The sequence below is a fragment of the Lissotriton vulgaris genome, chromosome 1_1, assembly GCF_964263255.1.
Source record: "Lissotriton vulgaris chromosome 1_1, aLisVul1.2, whole genome shotgun sequence".
Lineage (NCBI taxonomy): Eukaryota > Metazoa > Chordata > Amphibia > Caudata > Salamandridae > Lissotriton > Lissotriton vulgaris.
Genome location: NC_141685.1, coordinates 2010483103 through 2010510186, shown reverse-complemented (window position 1 = coordinate 2010510186; position 27084 = coordinate 2010483103). Strand labels below are relative to the sequence as shown.

General features: G+C 47.1%; 1 protein-coding gene and 1 pseudogene across 30 annotated transcripts in view; one reads left to right on the top strand and one right to left on the bottom strand.

The window, feature by feature from the left end:
- Positions 1 to 27084, top strand: part of PPFIBP1 (PPFIB scaffold protein 1) — a 1004279-nt gene that overhangs the window by 181528 nt on the left and 795667 nt on the right. The window lies entirely within an intron of this gene.
- On the bottom strand, positions 226 to 529 carry LOC147751536 (protein bicaudal D homolog 2-like; annotated as a pseudogene).

The following is a 27084-nucleotide window of genomic DNA, read 5'->3' as shown; positions in this document are numbered from 1 at the left end:
GATGCCCATAATAAATACACCTGCCGCCCCCTGCAAAGAACCGCTTGAACCTGACAGAGGCAATAACGGAGCCGGGCCAAGCCCTCCGCCCGGCCCCCACGTATTGTCCTGGCAATGGGAGGATGTTTGGGGAACTTCTGTCAGCGCCCCATCCCCGGCTAGAAGCATCTCTTCCTGGTACTCTGCACATGCCCCACGCATTTCACTGCAATGCCACAGCGATCCCTAGCGCTGAGCCGACCCCGGTGCGAGGCGCTGTGCTGCAGCGGGCAGTGCCCCGCAGAGGCCAGGCCCAGGCAGCAGCAGCGCACCCACCTCCTTCAGCTGCTCCAGCTCGTGCTTCAGGCTGTCATTCTCAGGCCTCCAGCTTGTCATACTGCTGCTTCAGGGCCAGCTTCTCCTCCAGCACCCACAGCCCGTACTCGGCCGCCTGAATCTTCTCCTGGGTGGTTTCTGTCAGCTCCTGGCTCAGCCTCTTGATCTCCGCCTGGTAGTGCACGGCCCTCTGCGGGACTTCGTCGGCGGCCATGGCCCCCCTCGGGTGGATGGAGAGATGAGAGGATGAGTGGGTGGCGGGCGGGTGGGTGCCTTCCCAGCTTGGATGCTGCCCCGCGCCCCCTCGCAGCAAACGGAAGATGCCGGCACAGACAGACGCGGCGCGGAAACGGGGTGGGGTGGGGCTAAAGATGGGGCCGGTAGGCTGCTGTTGCCTCCCGGTCTTCCTGCTCGTCTGGTCAGCTCAGGGCATCACTCGGCAGGGCTGGGATGGACCCTTCATCCCCGGCTCATTCAAAGGCAGGAGGAATTCGCCATCTCCAGGGCAGCGTCACTGCAGTGTGTGCAGCCTCCACCTGCTCTCTCTCCCCCTGCTGCAGCGCGGGTGATGCTGCACTCTGCCAGAGGACGGACAACCATAACATCCCTCCAGTCAGGAAGGCGCATGCTTCAGCCCCGGTCCCAAACAAAACCCACGCTGGGGGCAGGGAGCGGCGGAGGCAGCCCTCGCGGAGTCACTAAAATACACAAACCACTGGGGGTTTCATAATGCTGCAGTGCAACACTGGGGGGTACATCCCTGCCCCTCGCCGCTCACTAGCCCATCCTCCAGCCCTCTCGCTAAATTACGCTGCTTCCCAGAAAGTAGGAGATATCTGGTCCTGATGATACAGTTAAGAAAATGCACCATGAATGCAATAATGAACAAGATTGGAATGTGCGTTGAGCCCACAAACTGCGGAGCTTCGCAGGCAAGCTACTGCCCGGCCGCTATCTTCAGAGAAACGACGAAAACAAACCTTGACGACAAAAAAAAAACAAAAACCCGCCCACAGCCGCATGACGTGGGCAAAAGCCTAAAATTCTCAGGAACGCCAACGAATCTGCTCCGGCATTGACGGACAGATCTCTGTTCCAATGGCTAGCCTCCATTTATGGAGCTAGCCAATGGAACAGAGGGGCGGGACTACACACACATACTCTAGACAAAAGATTTTGCCTGCGTGAAATGCTGCTTGCGCAGCTTTCGACAGGCGAAACCTAAAAAGGGACAGCTCAGGATTACTTATAAATTGAGATACATAGGAGAACAAACAGTCGACTGTTCCTGATGTGGCCATGGAAGGGAAGATTCCTTTCAGGTGAGCCCGCCTCAATCAAATATCTTTACATATGTACACATAAGACAAAAAAAGACAACTTGGTCCAAAATGTAATCATTGGAAAAGGTTTAGAAGGAAACCTGATACAGTATAGGAACTACGATTTTGTGCAAAACTGTCCTGTAAAATGACGATCCTACCCACAGTCAGCTGTATTTGCCATGATGTGATGTCCTATTCTAAAATGCTACTTTGAAAAATGTAAATCATTTCATACAAGGCTCATTTGTTAAGGCCATTATTACATCACTGGTTGGAGACAGGGCTGACAATGCCAACCTACTAAATATGTAATTTGTTCACAACTTAAACACGCTGACGCTTGGTTCTCAGATTCAAAAGCTAGCTATATCAGCTCGCTCAGGGATAACATACTACATTGACATTAGCAAAAATGGGTTACTATTCTCTGGCTTTTACAAAATGATGGAGAATTCCCTAGTCAGAACCACTGCTGACACTTGGAAGCTGGCACTGAAACCGATGGGAGTATCCACAACAAACAGCCTATACTTAATGATAAACCACTGCTTTAAGAATTAATCCAAGTAAATGGGTGCAAGCTTGGCAAGTAGTTAGCTCAAGCTTTTTAATCGATTCCACTGACTGGAGCAGATATGCAGAGATGCACAGGCCTGGAAGGCAGCAGACTTCCATCCTTGCAGTGACAATGTCTAGGTTTGTGTTATTCTAGCCAGTTTATTAATAATGGATAGTAGCAGATTAAGATGTAGCTAATTAGAGTTCTTGGGCCCCACTGATCCTCGTTCTTTGTATTTCCTTGAAGACCGGGCATCGCTGGTAAAAATCCATCCAGTTCTTTGGTGAACACGGTTTATGCTCTTTGGCTGACTTATGGTGTAGTAATGCAGTTCATGCCTGTGATAATAATAATAATAATTCCTTTATTTAGATATAAAACATATCTTTAAAAGATTGCACAAATCACATTGTGTACAGTTTTAAAAATAAAAAATGATTGAAAGAGTAGAAAAATTCAGCTGGCTATGTTAAAATCCACCTAGCTCCCAGCTCTTTTCCCGCCAGCTCAACATCCAGTGTCTTTATTTAGATATAGAACACTATCTTTGAAAGTTTTTCCCAAATCACATTATGTACAGTTTTGTGAGAAAAAAGATTTAAAAGGGAAACCCGTACAGACATAAATAGCATTAAAAAGAATTAAAAAAAATTTTTTAATAATAAATTAAATGAGTAAGAATTTAAGCTGTTTTATAAAAGGTGACCTGGCGTGTCTCATACATCTCCCATCGTATTCAATTGCAAAATCAAACCGTAGAGGGTACGTACGACAGAGTTTCATTTGGTGTTATTAGCCCCCTGGTCGGTGGGAATTCTGTTACAGAACATTAATTAGTCTGAAGGGCCAGTGGCAATGCCGTGGCAGTTTTCTTGATGTTAAGGTAGCGATACGCTTGTTGAATAAATTTGGCAATTTTTATATTTAAAACAGTATTGTCCGTGCACAAAGCGGCAATGATGGCATGCCTGCAGGTCCGGACCCCCAACCTGTTCCATTCTAACCTAAGCATGCGCCTGCGTTGGGAATTAAAGGTGGGGCAGATACAGACCACGTGCATAATTGATTCTATCGCTAACCCACATCCTCTACAGGTTGTGTCCCCCTCTGTGCGGCGCCAGATGGGTAGATTTTGAAGAAAGCGCCAGTCCCCCATTCTTAGGGCGATAAAGCAGCGTTTTAAATGGAGTGAAAAAGTGGTGGATAAATACTTAGCTGCGGATACTTGTTTGTAGGAGTTTACTACTGCCCAAGAATGGCTGCGTTTCGTGAGGAGGGCTTTATCTGTAGCGAGAGATATCGATCTCACACATTTTTTAATTTCAATTTTAAAGGCACACTGGCTGGGATTTAGGGCCCAGAGATCAGCGGCTGACATCTGGTGTATATAATCCTTCAGGAGACAGCCAAATGATCCTCCTAGGTTACTCTCATAAATTTCTTTCCAGACTAGAAATTCTAGTGTGCCAGATTTGGCCTGTCTTAGTTTGTGGCAGAGCTTGAGATATGTACCAAGGTTCTGGGAATCATAATTTGTTAGCCCTAACTCTAATCTAATCTGTGCTGGGGATGCAGAGCTTGGCAGATGGAGTACTTTTTTGTAAATTTTTGTTGTGTATTTATTTAAGACAGTGTTCATTTTACCTTTGAAGGTCTCTATACCATATGATAATGTGGGGCCGATCTTTTCTCTTAGGACTTCTAATAGAGGGAAAAGGGTTGGGCCCGAGAGTTTCGCCGACAGATTGGACAATGATACCATTAGTGCTGAGGCTTTGGCTGCAATCACGTTACTCTGCTTTACAAAATTACCTCTGGAGTCCAAGTGGACGCCTAGGTATTTGTATGATTGGCCAGTACTGAGGCTTGTTTTATTTAGAGACCAGCCGCCACCTCCATAACGTTTCTTGCCAAAGGGGACGATCAGGGTCTTTTTCATGTTGACTTCTAGTTGATTAATCGTCGTGTATTGCATCAGTGAGTCAAGGAGCCTTTGTAACCCTACCCTTGTGAGGCTGAACAAGGCCAGATCATCGGCATATAAAAGGTTACATAATGCCGTGCCTCCTACTTTGGGCAGGTGGCTGTTTACTTTATCTAGGGTGCTTGACAGGTCTGCTATGAAAAGATTGAAGAGAAGGGGGGCCAGCACGCATCCCTGCTTAACTCCTCTTGAGGTCATGATTTTTCGCGAGAGATGCGTGCCGGACCCTAGCTTCACTCGAACCCAGGTATTAGTGTGCAGTTGGATAATGGGGTTTAGGATTTTGTCTGGAATTCCCCACCGCCTCAATTTTTCCCAGAGTAGCGCCCTGGGAACTCTGTCAAATGCAGCTTTAAAGTCGACGAAGCAGCAAAATAATGTCCTAGATGTTAAAAAGGCTTTGTCGATGATGGTGGAAACTGCTAATAAGTTTGTCATGGTTCCCGAGTTGGCAACAAACCCAGTTTGGTTCAGTGGAACCAGGTTGTGGTCCTTTACCCATTGCCCAAGGTCCTCCAGAATAAGCCCGGCATAGTGTTTCGCCTCTATGTCTAGCAGGGCAATTAGTCTGTAGTTTTTAGGGGCAGCGCGAGATCCAGTTTTGTGAATAGGGTGGATGATTGCGCCACGCCATGAGTCCGGGATTGTTGCTGTCCTCAGGGTGTAATTAAATAGGGCCGTTAGCTCCGAAGACCAGAAGGGAATGTCTGAACTAAACAGCCTCTGTGGGAGGCCGTTCGGGCCTGGTGCTCCGTCTTGTCTCCCTTTTGTCACTGCTTTGATGACTCTTTCTTCAGGTAATACATATTCCACAGTGGGCTCTTGTGCTGGGGCTGAAGGGGTGCTCGATGTTACGCTAGCACAAGTGCCGTATGCACTGAGTGGTCCAGAGTGGCCCGAATGATCTTGAACCTGAAAGTGGACCATTAGATATGTTGCCCATTCCGCTTCCTGGATATTTGCTGAGCCTGAGTTTGTCAGGTTTTGATTGGTGCGGTTCACGAGTGCCCAAAATTTCCTCGAGTTTTTTTTCTTGCTCTCCCACACCAATTCGACCCAGTATTGAGATTCCTTCGCCCTTTTTTCTTGGATAATTGCCCTCTTGAACGCTTTTTGGGCTTGTTGGTAGGTTATGTGGTAGACGCTGTTCCCTGGAAATTTTAAGTATAACCTTAGGGCGTTGTTTCTCGTTTTCTTTAGAGTCTTTGTGTCGGTGGAAACTGTGAGCTCGGCTGATTGAGTGCGGCTTAAGCCCTGCACTGTCGCTGGAAGACTGTTAATCAGATGAGAGCAGAGCAGCGACCATTTCACTGTTGGGTTGGCGTCTTCTCCAGATCTACCTTTGATAAAGTCCTTGCTTATTGTTAGGATGTTCTTGCTGTTGGTCTCGCTCCATTTGAGACGCTTTAGATTTTCAGTATATATTCCCTTGTAGGTTGCGGGCGCCGTATTGTGAAATTCTATCTTTGTGTTAAAGGTGATGACCTGTGGCCTGTGGTCACTTTCTGACCGTGGATGGATGCTGAAACAGTCCAGGTTAAATAATAGTTCTGAGTTACTGATGGTGAAATCTAAATATGATTTTTTGCTTCCATTAGACCAGGTCCAATTTGGGGGGGTGTCACCGGTTGACCTTCCGTTCATAACCAGGTAGCCTGCATTGTAAAATCTCATCACGGAAAGCTCACCCAGTTTATTGGGAGCTTGATTCAAAGGTTTAGTTTGGGTCATGGCCTCGATGTTAGTCAGAGCAGGCCCTTCCATGTCTGCGGCTTTCCCCTGAAATAAGTTGGTATTGAAGTCCCCCGTCACAGTACGATCCGAGTTGGGATGTTCTGTGGCAAGATCGTTCATGATTTCACTTAGACGGGCCAGGTGGTCTTTTTTGGTTCGAGTACTGGGGTTGATGTAAACATTTATGAGGTAGAGTGGACGCTGCTTCCTCCACGGGTTGATTTTGACCCCTAGTAGCCAGTTTTCTTTAAATGGAAGGTGATTGAATGTGCCTTTTAGGTTGTTGGAAATATATGTGGACAGACCGCCTTTAGGGTGACCGTAATGGCTGTCCCTTAGTGCCAGCGTCCGAAATTCAATGTAGCCTGCGATGGGGCGGCCCTCTGTGGCCCAGGTTTCCTGTAGTGTGATTGCTTCGTGTTTACATAGGAAGGTCAGAGTGTCATTGTTAGAGGTTTTTTGATGGAGCCCACTGATGTTCCATGAGCACAATGAAAATAGCGACGGCCCCTGTCTGTTGTCTTTTTTTACCTGTGATTCTGCTACTGGGTGTGGTTTTCCGGGGAGTTTATATTTATCCTCCTGCTTCCCGGCCACGGATGGTCAATTTGCATTTTTTGAGGACAGGAGCGCTGGCAGCCACCCCCAGCCTTGGCTTGAGTCAACCTGGGTGCCTTCCTTTTTAAATGGTTTGAAGTGAGCTTCTGGTCCTGACGCGTTTTTTAGGATGGAGTAGGGCCTTGCTAGTACTGTTGGTTTGGAGGCGGTCGGTTGTCTGGGTGGCGTTAATCTGGTGAGCAGGGAGGTTGGGTACCCTGGCGTGAAATATAGGTACACTCTAATTCCCCAGTTTCGCAGGATGGACTTGTGTTCCAAAAAAGCTCCTACCCAACTGGCCGATTTAAAGGTCACCACAGTGGCCTCAGACGGTTGATTGCCTCTGGGAGGGAGGAATTTGATGGAATCTATGCTGTCCGTTGACAGCGCCGCAAGCCCTGGGATACCTTCCACGAGTTTTATCAGATTCGATCTGTTAAGAATGTCATGCCGACCCTTGGATTCATATTCAGGAACCAGTAAGATCTGGTGGCGCGGTGGGTCGTTTTTTCTCCCGTCCGATGCATTTGGAGGCAGATTGTCCAGTTTTTCGGGTAGTGTGACTGGTTTGGTTTCGCATATCTGTTGTGTCAGTCTTTGAGGGGCCATTTTCAACGATGGGCTGTAACTAGTCGGGGTTATTAAATTATTGCAAATGGTTTTAGAGAAGTTTGGTCTTGGGGTTACATTGTCCGAAGCGGATGAGATTGAAGCCATTTGAGCTTTGGGTTTCCCTGTTGTCATTATGGACCCAGTTGCACTTGTTTTATCGGAGGTCGTCGTTATGCTTACTGTAGGTACGCCAAGGTTGTCAGTTTCTGAGTCTGGATTTGCAATGCTTTGATCCTGGCGACTCCTCGCTTGTTGTTGGGTGGCTGTCACTGAGGGATCTCCATTATTATTTGTCGTGGGCGATAGTGCACTAGTTGTAGTGAGAGATTTTTTATTTTCTATTTTTAGGAAAAGAGGGAAGAGTTTCTGGTGGACCACGTTGGTGCTTTCCCTGAGTTTGTTTCTTTTTTTTACGCTGGCGTTTGCGCTCTCTCTTACTGCATGCTGGGGGGAGCGGTGGAGGAACTTCCACTGTTGGGGCGGTCTGAGGCGCTGGACTAGCTTTTGGCTCGGTCACAGCTTGGTCTGGGCCAATTGTAGGCCCAATTAAGGTACATGACGGACCATTGTCGTCTGTCAATTTTGGTTGTGGTTGGCCGTGGTGGCTCTGGCCGTCTCGGGTGAGGTGTTGTTCTTGCTGTGAAGGTGAGGGAGGTGTAGTATTAACGTTTCCTCCCCTCATCAGCTTCACTTCCCTTATGACAGTAGACAGGCATTCTGGGAGCAGGGAGAGAGAGTCTATAATTGGGGAGCACAGGAGACTGGTTGGGAGAGTTTTGCAGATGCTTGTGCCCTTAAGATTAAATTGTTTAGTTTATCCAGTTTGCTGTCGATCCCGGACGTAAATAAAGCCAGGGTGTTTAATAAATCCACCTGCACCTCCAGTTTTACCGAATGGTAATTTAGTGCGTTAACAGTTTGTTGTAGAGTCTGGAGGAGTTGCGGCCAAGCGCTGGTTGCTATGTGTTCTTTGAGGTTAGACTTATCATTTGGGATGTGCCTGGGAGAATTTTGATTAGTCTTGAAAAAAAGAGATAAGTCTGAGATGAGCTGATCATTCGGTTCGGGCAGTTCTGGCTGGTTTTGCAGTGAGACCTTTGTTAATCCAGGTGGCGAAAATATCATGTGCAGGGGGCTTAATACTGGTGACGCAATAGGAGTGATTGAGGTTGGTGATGCTGAGGGTGGTTGGCTACTATTGAGTGGCACAAAGTTGTCTTCCTTGTGTATTTGCGCCGTCGTTGTTTGTTGGTGCAAAACCAGTGAGGGCTCCATTGGGATCACCAGACGGATATTAGGAGGCTGTGTTGGAACTAAGCAGGCCCTTGTTGTGCACAGGGTACCTTCCGGCTGAGTTTGCGATAGGTGAGATGATCCTTTGTCCTCTGCTGGGGGTGAGGAAGAGTTGCCCTGGGTGAAATGAGTATGTTGAGAGTTTTTGCTGTTAGCAATAGAGGTTTCGTCTTTTTCCTGCTTCCTCAAGAGATTGTTATGGGTAGATCCAAAGACGTAGACTTCAGATGGTTCCGTCGCCTTTTTGGTTTCAAATGCCCAATATTGCAGGGAAGCCAATTGGGTCAGCCCAGATTGAGCCGGGGTTATAGGTGTGGATGTGGTCACCTCCAGAGTTTGAGGGTCTGATTGTGACAATGTGGCGGTTTTTGCTGGCGTTCTTCTAAAATAGTCCCGAAGGCTTAAGGGTTTTGGTCTATGGTTGGCCTCGTTTGATGCCTCGGTGGCTTCAGAGTGATTGGGTTTCTTTCGCTTGACTGGCGCCGTATATTTCCTGACTTTTCCGGACCTCATATTCCACGATGTAATTAGGGTGTGATCAGACTCCTCTGGGTACTCACGGCCCAGGGCACGAATGAACTGGGCCGAGCTTACGGTCACTCACAGTAGGTTTTTCTTTTTTCAGCGTGGTTTTCTTATTAAAGTCTAGCCACCGTGCGTTATGTCTGTGCAATCATAGCTATGTTTATGAATAGCTAGTGGCACCCCCCTGCTCACCTAATCCAGCCCACCCTAGGCCCCCCGACCCCACCCAGCCTTGACCCCACCAGCCGTCGCCTCACCCCTCCAATTCAAGCTAGAGCCTGAGGAAAGCAGCGCAGTGTGATCTTGAAGCGCCAAGCACGCTTAGAGGGGGTAATTGCGGTGGAGCTGGCAGAGCCTGGCCGAGATGGTCGGGACCCGAGCGGGCTCCGGGGTGGAGAGCAGGGGGAGCAGCCCCAACCCAAAACTAGTGATCCCCTGCAGCTGTCCTGGGTGGTGAGCGAGGAGGTGGGGGATAGCTGAGACTAAGGGCGCGGGTGGTAAAGTCACGGCTGAGAGCCCTGTGGGAGCGCTAAGCCACAAGGAGTACAATAAACGGGAGAACTCGGGGGAGATCTGTGCGCGAGGGGCTCTTTGCGCCAAGCAACTTCGTGTGGTTGAGGGGGGGCGCGTGATAGAGAGCCGCCAGGCGCCTACACACCAAGACCCGTCAACGACGGGAAATGATATCTGCCTCCCGGACAGCCCCTGCACCCCCGCGCCTCTCACCCCTTTCGTGTGCTAATTAGCGCTTCCACCTTACCGCGATACAGCAGGTCTTCAACTCCCCGAGTTCCCGGATCTCCTGGGGTTGTGGGCGTGCAAACGTTCAGCTGCCCAATGCCCCTGCAGCCCCCGCAGCACCCGGCTCCCGGTCTTCCCGGCTCTCGAACGCCGCGTCTCGCACACACCGCGCTCCCGCCGCCTCAGCTTCTCCGCCCACCCACGTCGACACACCTTCCTGACGAGCCGCGGAAATCACTCTGATGGGACGCGGCCGGCAACAGACTACAACTCGATATGGCTAGTGCTTCATGTGTAATGGATCTCCAGGGAAGATTCATGCCTGTGCTTATGTATATTTTCTCAGGTGGTTACCTTCATTCGAAAGGGAAGATGCCTGTTCTCATCCTCTCACACACACCACTGTTACTCCCTCTTTGCTACAGCTCTCTCAACTGAGTGCCACACAGGCTCCATCAGCAGATGTGCCTCCCCAGGACAGGTTCCACCTGAATGAACAGTCTTGTGGGTCCCCAAAGCAAACTTTGAAGTCTTTCGGTGTCCATGAGCTAGCATGTGCGAATAGCCATTTTGGAGACCAGAAAGCTCATATATATTCACATTTAACAAATTAAAGAAACAAAATAGTCACTAAACAAATATACCATGCACTTGTCATTCAGGAAAGAAAGAGGTTGAGGGAGTATTACACTGTGTTCACAGACTGATTATTTTTTCCTATGATATTATAAAAATCAACAAGACTTTAAAACTATACAACAGACACCAAGTAAACTCAGTTGTTTAACTTTATAGACAAACACACATAAAGCACTAAAGTCCAATTACATGCAATACCGCTTTTGTAACAAAATGAATAGCACAGAAAAAAAACTCCCATATTTAAATCCAACAACTCCTTCTGTTCTCTATCAGTTCCTTTGAGCCCATAAACTTAAGTTCCCCAGGCTCATTTAGAGAGTGTGCCATCTTCCCTATCCACAAACGTTTACAACTTTCTAATACACCTTTGTAAATGCTTCAGATCTATCACTGCCCAATCCTTTCCATTTACCAAACTAACACCCTTACTCATTATTCCTCTCTTCAAAATATGAATGACTAGAGTTCAATCTGCTTAACCGCTATGGACATTTACCTTGCTTTTGATACAATCCGATTTTCACACGCTTAAGGGAAATCCCTCTTATAACTTTGTCATCTCTGCTCTTCATATTCCTCTCTCATTCATTCTTAAACTATTCAACATTTTGGCTGTATTAAAAACACTTAACCATCCCACTATGCCAACTCCACTCACATTCATAGCATGCCAACTGGATTCCTTCGTATTCTATGTCACATTTTGCTCTCTGAATCACTATGCTCCTTGTATTCCAACTCGAGGCTTACCTGTGTCGCTTCACCTATTCCTGCTGCCCAAAGGTTTCAGTTGTTAGTCTTCTCCTATGCGCCGCCTCCCTCTGTGATGATACCCTCTTCCAAAGATTTCTTTTATCTATCTTCATGTGATAAACACATTTCTGCTTCCAGAAATTCACCTCTCACATTCAGACCCCAATCTGATTGCCTAAGAGCTATTCACACCTCGATGACAATCCACTGATTCAAGTTGAACTCTTTAACAAGCATTTACAATGCAATGGTCTCGGCATTATTAAAGGTAGAGCTATTGGCACTGCTCATGACTTTTTTTTTTTTTAAATCTTAAATAATTGGCATTGTCATTTACAATGCCAATAGGTTAATCGCTCGCAAATGCATGACCTATTGCATTTACACCCACACAGAGCCACCCACACAGAGCCACCCACACAAAGCCACCCACACACACATATAGAGCCCCATACACACAGACAGGCACTTTCACGTTTTTACTGCTCACCATTGTTGGAGGCTTAGAACTAATTTTTTATCGTCAAAAATAGTTCTTAATCAATAAAATTAGTAACAGATCAAACATCTGACTAGTCATAACTAACAGAAGATGCTGCTTATACCTGGACATAATGTACAAAACATCTTGAAGCAAACCGGTTCTATTAACATCTACTCAGTCACCAAGGTAGCTTTTTAGAATCTTGTTAAAGAACTGTTAAATAAATGTTTCCTTTGCTGGATTTCACATCTTCCAAACCAATATCCTATGAAAAGACTGAAAAGGAAATGACCAAGCTTGAAAGAAAAATGTAACCGTTGTTCCTCAAGTTCAATGTGCAGAGCACCCTTAAAATTTGCAACAAAAAGAATTGTTGCTTTATGAATAAAAGTAACTAATGTAAACAACAAAGGCCATAAATTGGGTCCACAAAGCACAAATTGAGAGCCCAACAAAAAGGTCCTACTTCATCAGAATGGTGACCTGCTCGCGTCAGCAGACCATTTATTTTTTCTGCTGACCCGAGCAGGCCAACATTCTTGTGATGGCTTTGATTCCCAATAGGTCAGAAAATGCAACGTACCTTATTAATATGCATGAGATCAATCTATTTGCGACCCACTAGGATTTAATGAAACGCAAAAGTTTCATACATTAGAAATACTGATTTACTAATTGCAATTCAGAGTTGATCGCAATTAGGAAATCAGCATTCCTAATGTTAGTACATGTGGCACCAAGTTGCTTAACGCTAACACTGCATTTCACTTCTCCCCACAGTGGTTATGCTTGCGTGGTGGAAAATTGGTCCAATCTCCTACTCCAGACAGAGCGACAGTATGGGTAATTACAGATCATTTGAAACGGTGGGTGGCCAATAAAAAAAGACAAGCAGATCCTGGAGCCAAGTTGTGAAAAGTACTGCCTGAATTTTACTTTGAAGGATATCGAAAAATCTGCCCATCAGAAGAGAAATGAACGTTTGTGTCTGTGTTTCCTCTGAGCAGCTACTCTAATCAAACAAACAATACAGCACGGCAACGGTAAACACAATGCAGCGCTATTCAAGCCACAATGCCAACTTTAAATTTTATCTCAGTCCTGTTTTGTGACCATTCATATTGTAACGGACTCTATTTAGCTGAATATGTAACACAGTAACAATTATACGAACGTGGGGGGCAATTAGAATCCAGCCTATGTCATGTGCTCTACTGTTTTACAGACTAGCGCCACGAGTCTGGGTTCTAAGAGCAATCCATCAGAAGGGCTGACATCTTTGTCTCACAAATAATATTTTTAAACAGAACTTAATGCTTCCGTGCATTGATTTCTAAGCACTCTAAATAACTGACAGGGTCTTCCTATTTTAGGATAAAATGAGAATGTCTTCAGTCTGTAAGGTACCTTCTCCTGTGAGTACTCTGCATCGTGCAGATTACGGGCTCCAGAAACAGATCAGTGGTTCCGGAGTCAGGTCAGATGTTCCAGAGACAGATCAGTGGTACGCCTACTGAAGAACTGCCTGAAGTGCACAGGACACTGCTTCTGAGCCCAGAGAGAACATTCAAGAGGGTCAGAGCCTTCAAGGCAATATGTGCGTTTCTGTCACCTATATATATATGTTGAGGTGGCCAACTCTCCCCCTTCCATGCCCACTGTCAATTAGGGTCCCAAACTAAAACTCAGAATCCCTATAAAGCTACGAATTATGGATGAAGACCACCCACAGCAAAATGTATGCAGTTTTAGAATTTAGTTTACAACCCTTTACATAACTTAAGACAGAAGTGGCTCTCCCAACTTTGGACTATCATTCATGAAACGACCTGAACAGACCCTTCACATAATCGCTCACTAGACGCCGCCTGCATTATTTCAGTGACAAATCTAATGTCCTTGCCCCTTCATGCATATACTGAGTATGTATTGTTCGAGTCTCTAAACACACCTGAGTCTAAGGAAAGGCCTCCTGACACAAATGAAACAGGGGCCAGCTGTTTATTGAAGTGCTGAAGCTTACAGGGACCGCTTTCCGAAGTCATTCATCCAACCAGTGCCAATGACCGTGCGCGCAGCGAACATGCTAAGCATCTTTTCGAAACCAACGGGAGGGTTACGTTTATGCAGTGACCGTGGTTTAGATAATCAGGGTCGAATTCACAAAAGGTGTGAACCCGAATGACTCAAAAACACTATTCTTTTTTGCAGGGCCCCGTGGCTCCAGGAAATGCGAGCAGCCTAGTTTGTAATATTCGTGTGGTGATTTACCCTCCCAGTAACACTTAACTAGTGAGGAAAGCCCTTGAAAACGTGCCATTGACGAATGGCTAATATTGCTGCTGAGGGTATGAGCGAATAGCTGACCCTGAAGTGGCAGACAAATATAGGAAAAAGTGCTTGGCGAAGTACATAGACGGATAATTGAGGGAATCGATGAACACACGCTTGAAGCAGGATGACAATTTATAGGGGGAATGTAAGAGATGTACAGATAAACGGGGGGTGCAGGAGGAGGAACAGGTGGGTCGAAGGGGAGATATCAATAAGGAGACATGTACACAAAAGCAGATACGAACGACTGGGTGAATTAATCACTATTCAAAAGAACGAATAAGTGAACTTGATGGCTTAATGCGACAACAAACAGCGTAATTAACAAGTGGACGGCTATATTACTAAGGTCACAGGTGATTAACTGGTTCAGTGAGTGAACTGACAGGGGACCAGTCGAACACATGAGGTGAATGTATGGTAGAGTCGTGGATAAACAAAAGAACAAGCTGTGCAAGGAGTCGCAGGTCATGTTAATGAGAAGGTAACCTGTGTGTGCGAACGAATAGATAAATAAACGCCCCGTACCTCCCCACGCTGGTAGAGCTTGTCAAGGGCCGCCCTGGGTGCCAGGAAGTCCAGGTGCCGCAGATTCTTGGCGCTGCTCTCCTTGAACTACATGCCCGGAACTGGAGAGGCGCCACCAGGAAGTAATGCAAGGCTGCGCACCCGGAGAGTATCTGACACTCGGAGGCCTTGGTGAAGCGGGTTCCCGCCTACCGACTCCATAGTAGCAGACCCCCAGCGGGCCGAGAGCGGCGCCCTACAGGTGGGGATAACGGAAAGTGGGACCGGTAACCATAGACACGAGGGGCTAGAGCGGCTCAACCAACTGCAGCTCAGGATACCAGAGTGAATAGAGCCTAGAAGGGGCTAGAGCGTCTCAACCAACGACTACAGCCGCCTAGAACCTACAAAGTCGGCAGCTTGGGCAGTTATGCCGGTAGAGGCCCCAACCTCTACGATGCCTACAAAACAAGCAGGGATCAAGTTAAGAACACTTATACTTACCAGATCGAATTTACGCGGCTGCGCCCATGCCTGCCCTCGTGAACGCCCTCCTGACGTGACCAATCAGCGCGAGCCCTCTGCTTTTACTTTCTCAGCGCCTGCCGCCAACTCTCTGAAGCCAAGTGGACGGGCGAGATGCTCATTTAGGGCTTCCATTTGCATTCTGGCTAGGGTGACCAGAATTTTAAAGCCAAACAAGATGGCGGCCGGATACATTCTGACGGGAAGAGGATAGTAAAGCACTGGTACCGAAACCCACAACAAACGGTGATTGCATCTAACCAAGGTTCGCAGAGAAAAAGATAATGGCTGTGGTGAGCAATGCCCCGGTAGAGTGGCCCACGGATGCTGGAAACGGCCTGCGACAGCGGGCTCCGGGAGGGTGCTTAACTCTGATCCAGGATCTTACCCGAGCCCTACACCGGGACGAAGAGGAGTCGCAGGGTAGGCCCCGCCGTAGACCCAGTTGGGGCCCACAGACCGGGAGGAGCGGAGACGCCTGGCGGAGCCTGCCTGACAGTCCAATCCGAGTGGGAGGTGAGGAATTTCAGGGCTCCGGGAGCAGCGGGAGGGGGGGGGCGGGAACCGCACACGGACAACGGGAGGGGGGGGGGGGGGCGGGAACCACACAGACAGCGGGAAGAGGGGGGGGGGGCGGGAACGGCACACAGACAGCGGGAAGCATGAACGGGCACTCACCTGGACTTCTTCCGCTTGCACACATTTTCCGAAACATCGGGATCAGCTGCGGCTCGGGAGGCGGGGATCTGCTGTGGGAGGGGAGAGGGAGGCGGGGATCTGCTGTGGGAGGGGAGAGGGAGGCGGGGAGAGCGGGGATCAGCTGCGGCTCGGGAGGCGGGGATCTGCTGTGGGAGGGGAGGGAATGCTGCAAAGACAATGGGACACAAGGGTTGTTTTGCTTCTGTGGGAGGGGAAGGGGACACGGACAGCCGGCGGGAAACGTGCACAGGACAGCGAGGGGGGGGCGGGGGGAGGGGGGACGGCGGGAGGAGGGACACAGAGTAAGGCAGGACAGCAGCAAGCACGGCCCGGCCGGACCAGATTCGGGGGCGTTCCCGGCTTTTGGCTGACGTATCATGACGTAGCCAAAAGCCAAAGATTCTCGGGAACGCCCCCGAGTCTCCTCCGGCCATGACGGACGCCTCTCTGTTCCAATGGCTAGCCTCCATTTATGGAGCTAGCCAATGAAACAGAGGGAGGGACTAAGAGTACACACTAAGAAACATAAGATTTCTCTGGAGGCGGAGCCTAAAGGCTCCGTTCCCCAGCGAAACCTAAAAATCATACACTGGTTGGGGGTCCAGTCTAACAAACATTGGGAGAATGATTATATTGGGGGAGGGTGGGGAGATTGATGTATGAACTCCAATTTTGAAAGTGCATATACTTTGGGGGTGGGGTTTCAGATTAAATATTCTTACTCCAGTCGAACGAACATTGATGAAAGTGCATTCATTTGGTAGCGAAATCCACTTCACAGAAATATTATAATTATCCATTAAAAGAAGTGTAAAGAATGTGAGAAAAATAATTCTAGATCTTAAAATATTAGAAAAAGATGAAAAGTAAAGGATTTTAAAAAATAAACAGTACACCTGTCGGAGCATATTATAGTAGGATATTTGTTACTACCAATTAGATTTTGCTGCCTTTGTGTCTTCCAAACGTAAACCAGTGTGTATGAAAGAAGACATTTTGAAGAATACTCTCTAAATCACCTTCTAGTACGGGTACTCACAAATTCAGAGATGCACAAATAACCACAGCTTCTAAACTCCATATCTTGTGCCAGTTTCAGAAATACATAGGTTTCCTTGATACCCATTTTTCACTCTACTTATTTCACTGTATGAATTTGTCTATACTTGGTACACAATGAAAACCATTGTACGGTGCAGCTCAGTTGCCTTTAAGTATCTTGGGTTCTTGGAAAACATATAAACCCTATATATCCCCGCAACAGAAGGGCCTAGCGGACGTAATGGTATATTGCTTTAATAAACCGGCTCTTGTGACAAGTTTACAGGAGAAAATGTTGTCCCAAATGGCCTTTTTTCCTACTCATTTTCAGAAATTCTATATTTCACAATTAGTTTCTATGAGCCATTTTTGAGGGATCTACACACATGACCGCTTGCTGAGCTTGAAATGTCTACGTTTCAAAAATGTATAGTTTTCTGGAGCACCAATGGGTTTCGGAGTGGTTTCTACCACAAACTGCAAGTAGGTTGAGAGCACAACAAAAACAGGATAAAAATGGGCTACCTCCTTGAAAATACCAAAACTATGGTAAACAGTTTTTTCTACCACCTCTGTATGTTCCTGAAAGGTCAGAAGATGGTGACTTTAGCACAGCAAACTGTTCGTTGATGGCATTTTTATGAAAAAATCTGGCACTTTTATGCACAGCACTTTTTTTCCTATTGTTTCCAAGTAACTCAAAATGTAGCTGCTTTTTGCATATTTTCTCCTATACCTCCATTGCAATCCTCAAACCCTGGGTACTTTTGGAGTCCCCAGGATGTTGGGAAAAAGAAAAAACTTTGGCATAGTTACCTTATGTGGGAAAAAAGTTATGGAGCCCTAAGCACAAATTACCCCTAATAGTCAGAAAAGGGCTCAGCACTCTGAGGAAAAAGCCTCAGCATTGTTTGTGTGACTGTTGATGTTTGCACGTCTGTGTTCCCCTTTTTCGTAATAACAAGCACAGTTTATTATGACTTGTTTCTGGTGGGGCATCCACATGCAGCATGATTTGCCAACTTGGGCCCTGCAGCGGAGGGTGGTGAATCCTGTGCCATAGATCGTGTGCAGCCTGGGGTTGGCTATCTGCAAGAGGTTGGCTGCAGGGCAACCCACTCCCCACCGGTTTGGCTTTACATATGGTAATAAAATACTACTGTATGTAAAAAAAAAACATAGTGACCAACAGCTTAAGATGGCGGATGTGCTCTGAGCCCGTTTCGTACCCTTCCCAGATTATCCTGCATCATCGGTGCAGTCGTAGCACTTGACAGTCCATCCGCGGCTGGGGACATTGTCCTCCTGCTACTACCCCAGATGGCGAGGCTGCCTGTGGCCCGACCCCCCCCGGAAGTCCTCGCCCTAGCCTTGGGGGGGTGTACCTGCTGTGGACGGAGGAGAGCGAGTTGGACGGCTGTGCACCTAGGGTGACCAACCGTCCGTAAAATTTACAAACAGTCCGTAATTTCGGCCGTCTGTCCGTTGTCCGTGAAGGATTCTTTAACGGACACCATTTGCCCGTAATTTTAACCCCAGGCACCGGTCGCACTACCCTACAGCCGGCACCAGGCCCGGACTGGCCGTTGAGGGCACCGGGCAATTCCCCGGTGGGCCGCATGGTTAGGGGCCGGTTTTGGGCCCCTGGGGCCGTTTTTGTTACAGGGCCGTTATGCTGCAAAAACGGCCCTGTAACAAAAACGGCCGAAAACCGGCCCTGGCACAGAGCGCGGGAGGGGGGAGGGGGGCCGGCCGAGCACTTTGCCAGGGCCGGTTCTGGTTCCCAGTCCGGCCCTGGCCGGCACAGCTTCCACCCACCTCCCTTCTTGACTCTGTTCCAAAGCTCAGAAACCAGCATTATTGGAGAGGCACAGCGGGATGGCAACCCTCACACCTTCAGCCCTTGATGACCCATTAAGAGGGGCTTGAAGGTGACTGAGAGGGAGAGGCTGCAGCTTCAGGGGCATCTATTCAGATGCAAACAGCCCTGAATGCGCCATGTCTCTGCGATTTAGGAGGGCTTCACACATTTACTTTCTGCCCAGGGCCCCAAACATCCTAGAACCGGCCCTGATTACACGACGGCGCAGCACATGGTTCTCTTCACAGAGCTTAAATATTGCCACTACATTGAGAACAAACCTCGGTCTTAATTTAATAAAGTAAAGAAATGGCACAATCGCACCCACACAGATTAACAAAGTATGGAGGACAATCAGTCTCCTGGAGTACCTCCTGTAAGTACTGTAAATCCCAGTGGGGGATGGCAAAACTAACATTTTGGAAACAGAGCCTGTCTTCTCGTTGTCTTGTCCCGGAGGCAGTGAGGAGCCCTACTCCACCCTGGAAGAGACCAAGATTATTCTAGAATACTGCATGCCCATCCCGTTCCGCCTCCTGTGATGGCTCCTTCCCAGCCCCAGTGATGGCTCCCCCCCCACCCCCCCGCCGCCGCCTGTGATGGCCCCTGTCCCCCCCCCCCCTCCCCCCCCCCGTGGTGGATCCTGTCTCTGCCCTGGGTGGCTTCTGTTCCAGTCCTGGAATGGCTCATACAGTGCAGCTGAGTTCAACTCAAAATTAATATGAAAAGGTGGGCGAGTGAGTAAGTGAAGGGATGGGTGGATGGCTTAATGGATTAGTGAAAGTATGAATGGATGAATGAAAGGTTGAATAGATGGATAATGAGAGAGGATGGATGGATTGATGAGTGAGTGGAAGGATGGAAGAGAGAAAATGGAAATAGCTGGATGTATAGGTGGAAGGGCACCTGGATGGGTGAGTGAAAGCATGGATGAGTGAAAAGGTGGATGATGAGTGAGTGGGTGGATGGATGAGTGACATGATGGATGGGTTGATGAATTGATAAGTGCAAGGGTGAATGGATGGACGGAGGAGTGAAAGGGTGGATGTAAGGATAGATGAGTGAGTGAGTGAAAGGGAGGGTAGATAGACAAAAGGATAAATAGATGAGTGAAGGAGTGAAAGGATAAATGGATGAGAGAAAGGATGGATGAGTGATAGGGTCAATGGATGGATTCATGAGTGGATTAGTAGATGGATGAGTGGGTGGATGGATGGAAGGAAGGATGGCTAAGTGAAAGGGTTGATGGAGAGAGAAAGGGAGGATGGATGGATGACTAAAAGGGTGAATGGGTGAAGGGTGAGTGGATGGGTGAGTAAGTGAAAGGATGGCTGGATGGGTGAAAGGGTAAATGGCTGGATGGATGAGTGGATGGATGGATGGGTGGAAGAGTGGATGGATGAGTGTACAGATGGATAGGGTGAAAGCGTGGATGGATGGATAATGGATGGATGAGTGAAAGGGTGGATGGAGGGATGGATGAGTGAAATGATAGATGGAAGGATGCATGGTGGATAGGTTTGCTAATTGTTGAATATGTTTGGATATGGCTGGGCTTACTTCTATACTGTTGCGCGACCTCTGATGTGTCTGTAAAACGTATCCAATTGTCCTGAAGTTTTGTCCTGAAGTTTTGTCCTGAATTTTGACCTCCTGTCCTGAATTTGTGTCCTGAATTTCGACCCTTTGTCCTGAATTTTTACTCACCGTCCTGAATTTGCACCAATGCCAGTTGGTCACCCTATGTGAACCTGGTGCCTCCGGGGCCTGCGACCTGGTGACATCCCTGCATTGGCGAGATTGTGAAGGCACCCGGCTGTGAGATCGTCCAGGGACTGTGCCGGATCCCCCTGAAGCCTGCCAGGTGAAGGCCCGGGGCGTTCCTTGAGCCATCCTGGCTTGGGTGCTCCGGCCCTGTGTGGTGACCCGATGGTGCGTACAAAACAGGGGTGCACTCAGACCTATATCTACACACTGCTTCACCGCAGTGCTGCGAGAGCACTTCTGATGGTTGTTGCAGGCCCAAACTGGTATTTGACAGGTATTTCCCCAAAACACTGCTAGGGTGCTAGACACAATATTTGAACTCGTCTAGAACTGGCCCCCTGCTCACTCCCTAGCTGTTTTATGACTGGACACCCTTCCTGCAACCCATATTGTCTTCAACACTGCCCTGGTTCTGCCTGTCCACGAGGCCTGCGGGAGGTTGCAGGTTGCCCACTTCCCTGGCGAGAGGGGACGCCCCGGGATTGGGTCGGACTTAGTTCGTAACCCTCCTCATTTTAACTAACAAGACGCCCCCTCCTGCTGCAGTAAAATGGGTGTGGGGTGCCACCTTCGCGGAGCGCTCCTCTTCTCCTTGCTCAAATACAGTCCGCCTCTGACTGTATCTCTGGTCCCCTCTCGCATCTGGATCCTACCAATTGTTACCCTGGACGTCTCTCAGTGATCATTAACTCCACAACCGGACATGCAGGCTGAATTAACACAGTAAGTGCGATCTCAATTCCCTATCATACTCCGTCAACTCAGTTGCAGTTACATATTATACGACCCATTATAGCCACCAGGGGCACACTGAGTTGCCACAATAACCTAGCTCACTCGGCACGCACACATGCCACGTCTGACAGGGCTGGTAAACTGCTTGACTATTTCCTGTGCCAGGAACACCCTCATCGGCCCGTCCACGCCATATGCGATGACATGGGCCACATACATTACATTCATACAGCCATGACCAGACACTATTTAAAACTTTACAAATCCACTAGCCACAGGAATCATCCGCAGGTCAGTACCTTTACTTTGATAGAACTACCCTCGATATCCTTTGCTCAATACATGGTGCTAGACTCCCCCATCACTATTGACGAGGTACGTAAAGCTCTAACACTGGCATCTGGGAAGGTGCCGGGTCCTGATGGGCTCCTAGCGAAGGTCTTTAAGACTTACGCCGACACACTGATCCCACACTTGCACACCCTTTATACCTCTGCACTAGAATATTCGCTGCTGTCCGCTTCATTACACACGGCCAACCTAGTCTCCTTGCTGAAGCCGGGCAAAGACCCCACAGCCCTGGGCTCATATAGATCTTTAGCCATTCTAAGCACTGACTATAAAATTTTGGCGAATGTATGTAATGTACAGGGGTATTTATAGTAATGTTGGCACCCATATCTCACCATAATACACAATTGTTAACTTCGCTATCTGTATCTGAACTGCAATGTCCTACAGGGTCGAATCACCCCTTACTCCTGGGACCATTCATGGTGTTCCTCTGTATAATTTACTGTTTTTCTTTGCTTTTTCATGTGAAAAACCAATAAACAGATTTACAACAACAAAAACAGTACTTCACTGTAACAATCAAAGGTTAAAGTAAAGTTCTATTAGGGTGAATTGTTCAGTAACAACGCAACATTTTAAACTCAGAAATTCACCAGTTCCAATTATCTCAAGTAACTAATTAGTGCCCTAAGGTAGCTAAAACTCGCACCCTCAATGCACTGCTAATTACCCTGCATATTACATGACCTCTTTATGACATCATTGATTATATCACTGAACATTTGCAGTTACATTTTTGGTGAGAAAATTGTGCATGGCTGGGGCGTGAGTTACAGCTACTTTTGGGCACAAGTTACAGTTACTTGAAACTTTAAGTTCTTACTGAACAATTCACCTAACTAGAACGTAACTTTAACATTCGTTTTTAGTGACTATATTGCAACGTGGAGAAGTTAATAAGAGCTACCCTCTAGGGGCAATGGATCACAATAATTGGTAGAAGTAAAGTCGTTTGAAAAATGCAAATGATCTCTTGGTCCTAAAGCAAGACAGGACGGTTTTACTAAAAAAATAAAAATGTACATGCGAATACATAGTTAAAGGGTTTGATGTAGCCTTTCTGTGTCCAACCGATTTAAATTCAAGCCATTCCTGGGGTGTGCCCATACAAGTTTGCGGACAGGGATTGCATTCCTGAGGCTGTGGGGTTGTTGTTGACAAGGGTGTTTGGTAAAGGGTTTCTGGAGGGGGCTGTGCCGAACGAATATCAAGTGATCAGAGCCGCCAGCCTCCTGGGAGAGTGGGGAGATGGCCGTCGCTGCTGGCTCTGCTTGGAGCGCGGGGTCATTAACCGCTGGTAATGAAGGGGTAGCCCTTCGCGTCACTGATAGCAGCCTGGGGGTACGCAGTGTGAACATTACCATGACGGAGAGTAGTCCGTGCATCCGGAAACACTGTGCGTGGTTAAAGGTAAGGGCTTGCTTGTGAGAATGCAGAGCGACAATCTGCTGTTACCTTAAGTGTTGCACTGTGCTACTGAAGAAAAATAAAGTTGTACAATTGTGAACCTCATGCAGAAGGGTCTGTTCACCGCAGATTAAACCTGTATATATACAGTAAGAGTAGAGGGCCGCGTTCTTAAGAGTAATGTATTTTTGAAATGTATATGTTCATCGGTCTTATCTTGAACTTTCCTGAAGTATTTCTCCCTGCTCGATATTTAGGCATACTTAGGCAGAACTCTTGTATTTTGCTGACCGTCTTCTCGTGTCCACTGTTTAATATTGAACTATACAACAAGGTATTTTAAGACCGCTCGTACGTAGTTATTGCAATAGTTAACTTTTTCGTTTTTTTTTTCATTGCATGTCTTTAAGGCAGATGCACGATGTTTGACGTCTTGTATAATGCTTGCTCTTTATAATCTTCTGCACTTAGTTTGTATATGAAACTTTTTTCGATGATTGAACTCTGTCTTCCACTCACTCATTGTGAAAATACGAACGGGCATAATCTATATAAAATAAATGTGCTTCAAAAAGTATCAGCTGACTTTTGAGATAAGTTGAGGTTGGTGCCACGTGCCATTGGAAATATCCAACTGCTGTTAAAGTTTTACTTTACAAATTGCATTTTTAGAAAATTTAATGTATTTTAATCGGCCACAGGACATGATGTCCCTGTTCTCTCTCTGTCCGAACAGTTTCTCCAGTTAAAGGGTTCCCTGTTTGTTTCTCTGTGGAATGTGTAAATTGGGGACAAATAACACCTAAGCAAACACCATAAAATGCAGCGCGTTACACATGTTTGGTAAGGGATGCTTGACTTGCCGAGTAACAATGTGTTCCCTTTGTCAAACCTTTCTTTACCATGTGTCTCTCCGAATTTTTTTCAGTGGATGTCAATCTGACATTTGATCACAGTGAGTCTTTGTGTACGTATTTTAGAAAAGTAGAAATTGTACTCAGTCCTGAAGCAGAGAGATGCTGTCCTTAGCTCAACACATAGAATTGGTTGTTTGCTTTTCTGGCCACGGGGGCATCCTGCAGACCCATAGACTATTTCAGCTTATCCTGTCTTTCCTGTGATATTTTGGGTCTGTTGCACATTTAAACTGATGCTTTTGCATTGCCTCCACTGTGCGCGTCACCAAGGACATGTATTTGGTGCCAAGATACAAGTAGCTTGGCTGCATGCACTCGTGTGGGCCTCCACATGTCTTGTGGATGCTTCCTGGACCACCTGTAGTTTGTTTGTCACGCCTGTGGGGTTTATCTGCGGTAGTGCTCCCTTTGTGCTTTAATAACTCCCCCAAGTGTTCTGGGTAAGCTCCATATAGTTCTCAAGTGGTGATTTAACTGCGCCTTCAGTGAGATGGGTCTTTTAGATGCTACTACGTGACCTCCATGTACTCGAGTGGCCCAACTGATGTACATCAATGGCAGCCTCTACATTTGGTACTGTCCCTGCATGCGCACTGGTGTCTGTTCTGACCTGCCATGCCATGCTTCCACTATGCCTTTTACACACCCCAAACAAGTATGACATATATCAGGGTCGAAACACCCCTGTAGCCATGTGCTCAGGAACCTGGCAGAAAAATGAAAGCACTCCACAACATTAGCAGGCTGTTGAGCAATCTACAAGTAGTGCAGTCAAGCCACCAAGAAAGCACTGTAGGATTCCCAAGTGTTCTGGACAGCCCTGTATAAATATTAATGTCTGTGTAAGGCAATATAATGCAAATAGCAGCATCGCCAGCTCAGCCTTTCAGCCTTCCGAAGGTTGGTAGAGTGATCTCGAGATGAGCAATAGTAAAGTCTGTCACTTGCAGCTCTGCAGAACGGTGGCACACGTCCTGCACAAGCAGGGGAATATTTACAGCAGGAATACTTAGGCTATAACGTGCAGAAATAGGTTTTGAAGTACCTTATATCTAGGCGCAGCTAGCTTAGAAAAAGCAACACTCAAGGGTGAGAAGTTTGCGTGTCTGGTGCTTTATTTCTTTATTAATTGTATTTAATGTGCAAGCAGTCGGTCATACCTGTGCTTCATATAATCTTAAACTCATGCTAATAGGGTGGCTATAAAAAATGCTTTAACAAAACGTAGCGTTTAGTTAAATGACGAAGTAGAAGTGATAGAGCCTAGAGGTAAAGTCTTTATTTGTGAGCCAATCTAGCTGTTGGTGTAAAATGAAGTTCACCCACCCAGTCTGTTATTTCGGGGAGAGGGATCAAATAATACTCAAAAGGTGGCACCGCTAGGTTACCCGGAACGTGTATGTAAAGTAATGTGCAAGTGTCTAAGTTCCCGCTCTGAATGAATTTCTTATTAAACGGGATCACATTTTTGCCCCCAGACCACATTTGGCATAGCTAAAGTTTGTGTTTCTGTCTGTCCTTTATCACGTGCTCATCCATATGTGTGTAGCACTTAACTGAGAGTGTAGTATGATTGTAAGATGATGTGGCTTTTGTTTTTGGCCAAATTTAACCTGCATTGTCCTTGATTTTTAAATGTAATTCCTTTTGGAATCGGTGCTGGTCGCCACATGCCGGATTTCCAAGAAGTCCACCATTCACCTGGCAGGGTGTCCTAGGCAAGAATCGGTCATCATGGCACTCCGGGCTTTGCTGCACAGTTGACGTTTTTCCATCTTCCTTCCTAAACCATGTCAGTCCACAAAGCTGCAGTGTCATTGAAGGAAGGGAGTATACAATATGCTGCTGTTAGTAGCTCTTCTGTCTGGTGAATTTGGTGGTCTAACTGGGTGCATTTCTGAGTGCCTTCTCTTGAAGCAAAGTATCTTCGCTGTGTATTTGATATCACAGTACATTATCTCCTAGCACCTTTAATAATGGTAGTCTGTATTTATGCAGCTCTTTCTGCCACAGAAATCACTCCAGGCTGCACAGAAGATGCTGGGAAGGGTAAAAGAGGGAGCTCTAGGTTTCACACATCTTCAGCAGATGCATTAACTAAGGGAGCCACCTTATTTATTTAAAGGTTTTATATAGCGCTGGCTAGACCCGGAGGTATCAGAGCGCTTTACATGAGTATCAGACAATAATTGCAGGTTACATCTTTACAAAGGTTACACAGTTATTAGAGCATGGCAAAATAGTGACAAGTAAGGTTAAGACAAACAAAAAGGAACATATAGGTAAGGGAAAAAGAAGGCAAGGGGAGATATTCCGGGAAGTGGGGGGGGAGGAGGGGGGGGGGGGGTGTGTGTAAGTGCAGGGGAAGTAGACCGAGATTGGAGGAGGGAAAGAGGAGGGGAGGGTTAGAGACATGGCATGGCAAGAGGGAAAGGTAGGATGACTGGGACACAGACCGGTAGACGAGTCAAAGGGAAATCAGGCAACTCAGAGAGATTCTTACCTTTAGAAAAAGGGTAAAAACCTGGCTGTTTCCCAGGACGTAGTGGCTTTTTCCCAGTTTCTTGCACACGCTCTCCCTTGAGTCACGCTTCCAGCGCCAGGATGCCTGCTAGGGGATAGCGCGCTTTACAAATAAAATAAAAAAAGCTGTGCCCAAAGTCCAGTAAGCTGTGATCCCAGGGGGAGTGTTATCATTTCCCTATATCTGTTGCGAGAGGCTCCCTAAGCGCAGTAGACTCTCTCTCAGAGGGGTCTCTGAGACTCCAAGGCCTACTTACTGGATCCTTCCCCAAACAAGCATTTACAATGCAATGGTCTCGGCATTATTAAAGGTAGAGCTATTGGCATTGCTCATGACTTTTTAAAAAAAAAATCATAAATAAATGTCATTATCATTTACATTGCCAATAGCTTAATCGTTAAAAAAATGGCATTGTCATTTACAATGCCAATAGCTTAATCGCTCGCAAATGCATGACCTATTGCATTCACACCCACACAGAGATACACACACAAAGCCACCCACCCACACAGAGCCACCCACACAGAGCCACCCACACAGAGCCACCCACACAGAGCCACCCACACAGAGCCAACCACACAGAGCCAACCACACAGAGCCACCCTCACAGAGCCACCCTCACAGAGCCACCCTCACAGAGCCACCCTCACACAGCCACCCTCACACAGATTTACCCGTAAAGGTGCTATGAAACTTGATGGGGAACTGAAATATAATGTTTTGTTCCAACTTACGGAGTAATGGTATGCGGAATCACAATGTGGTCGTAATGACAGCATTGTGATTCCATGCGGAAAAATGTTTATCATAAACGTTGTTTACCAATCAATCCATGTAAATTTTGCTTTG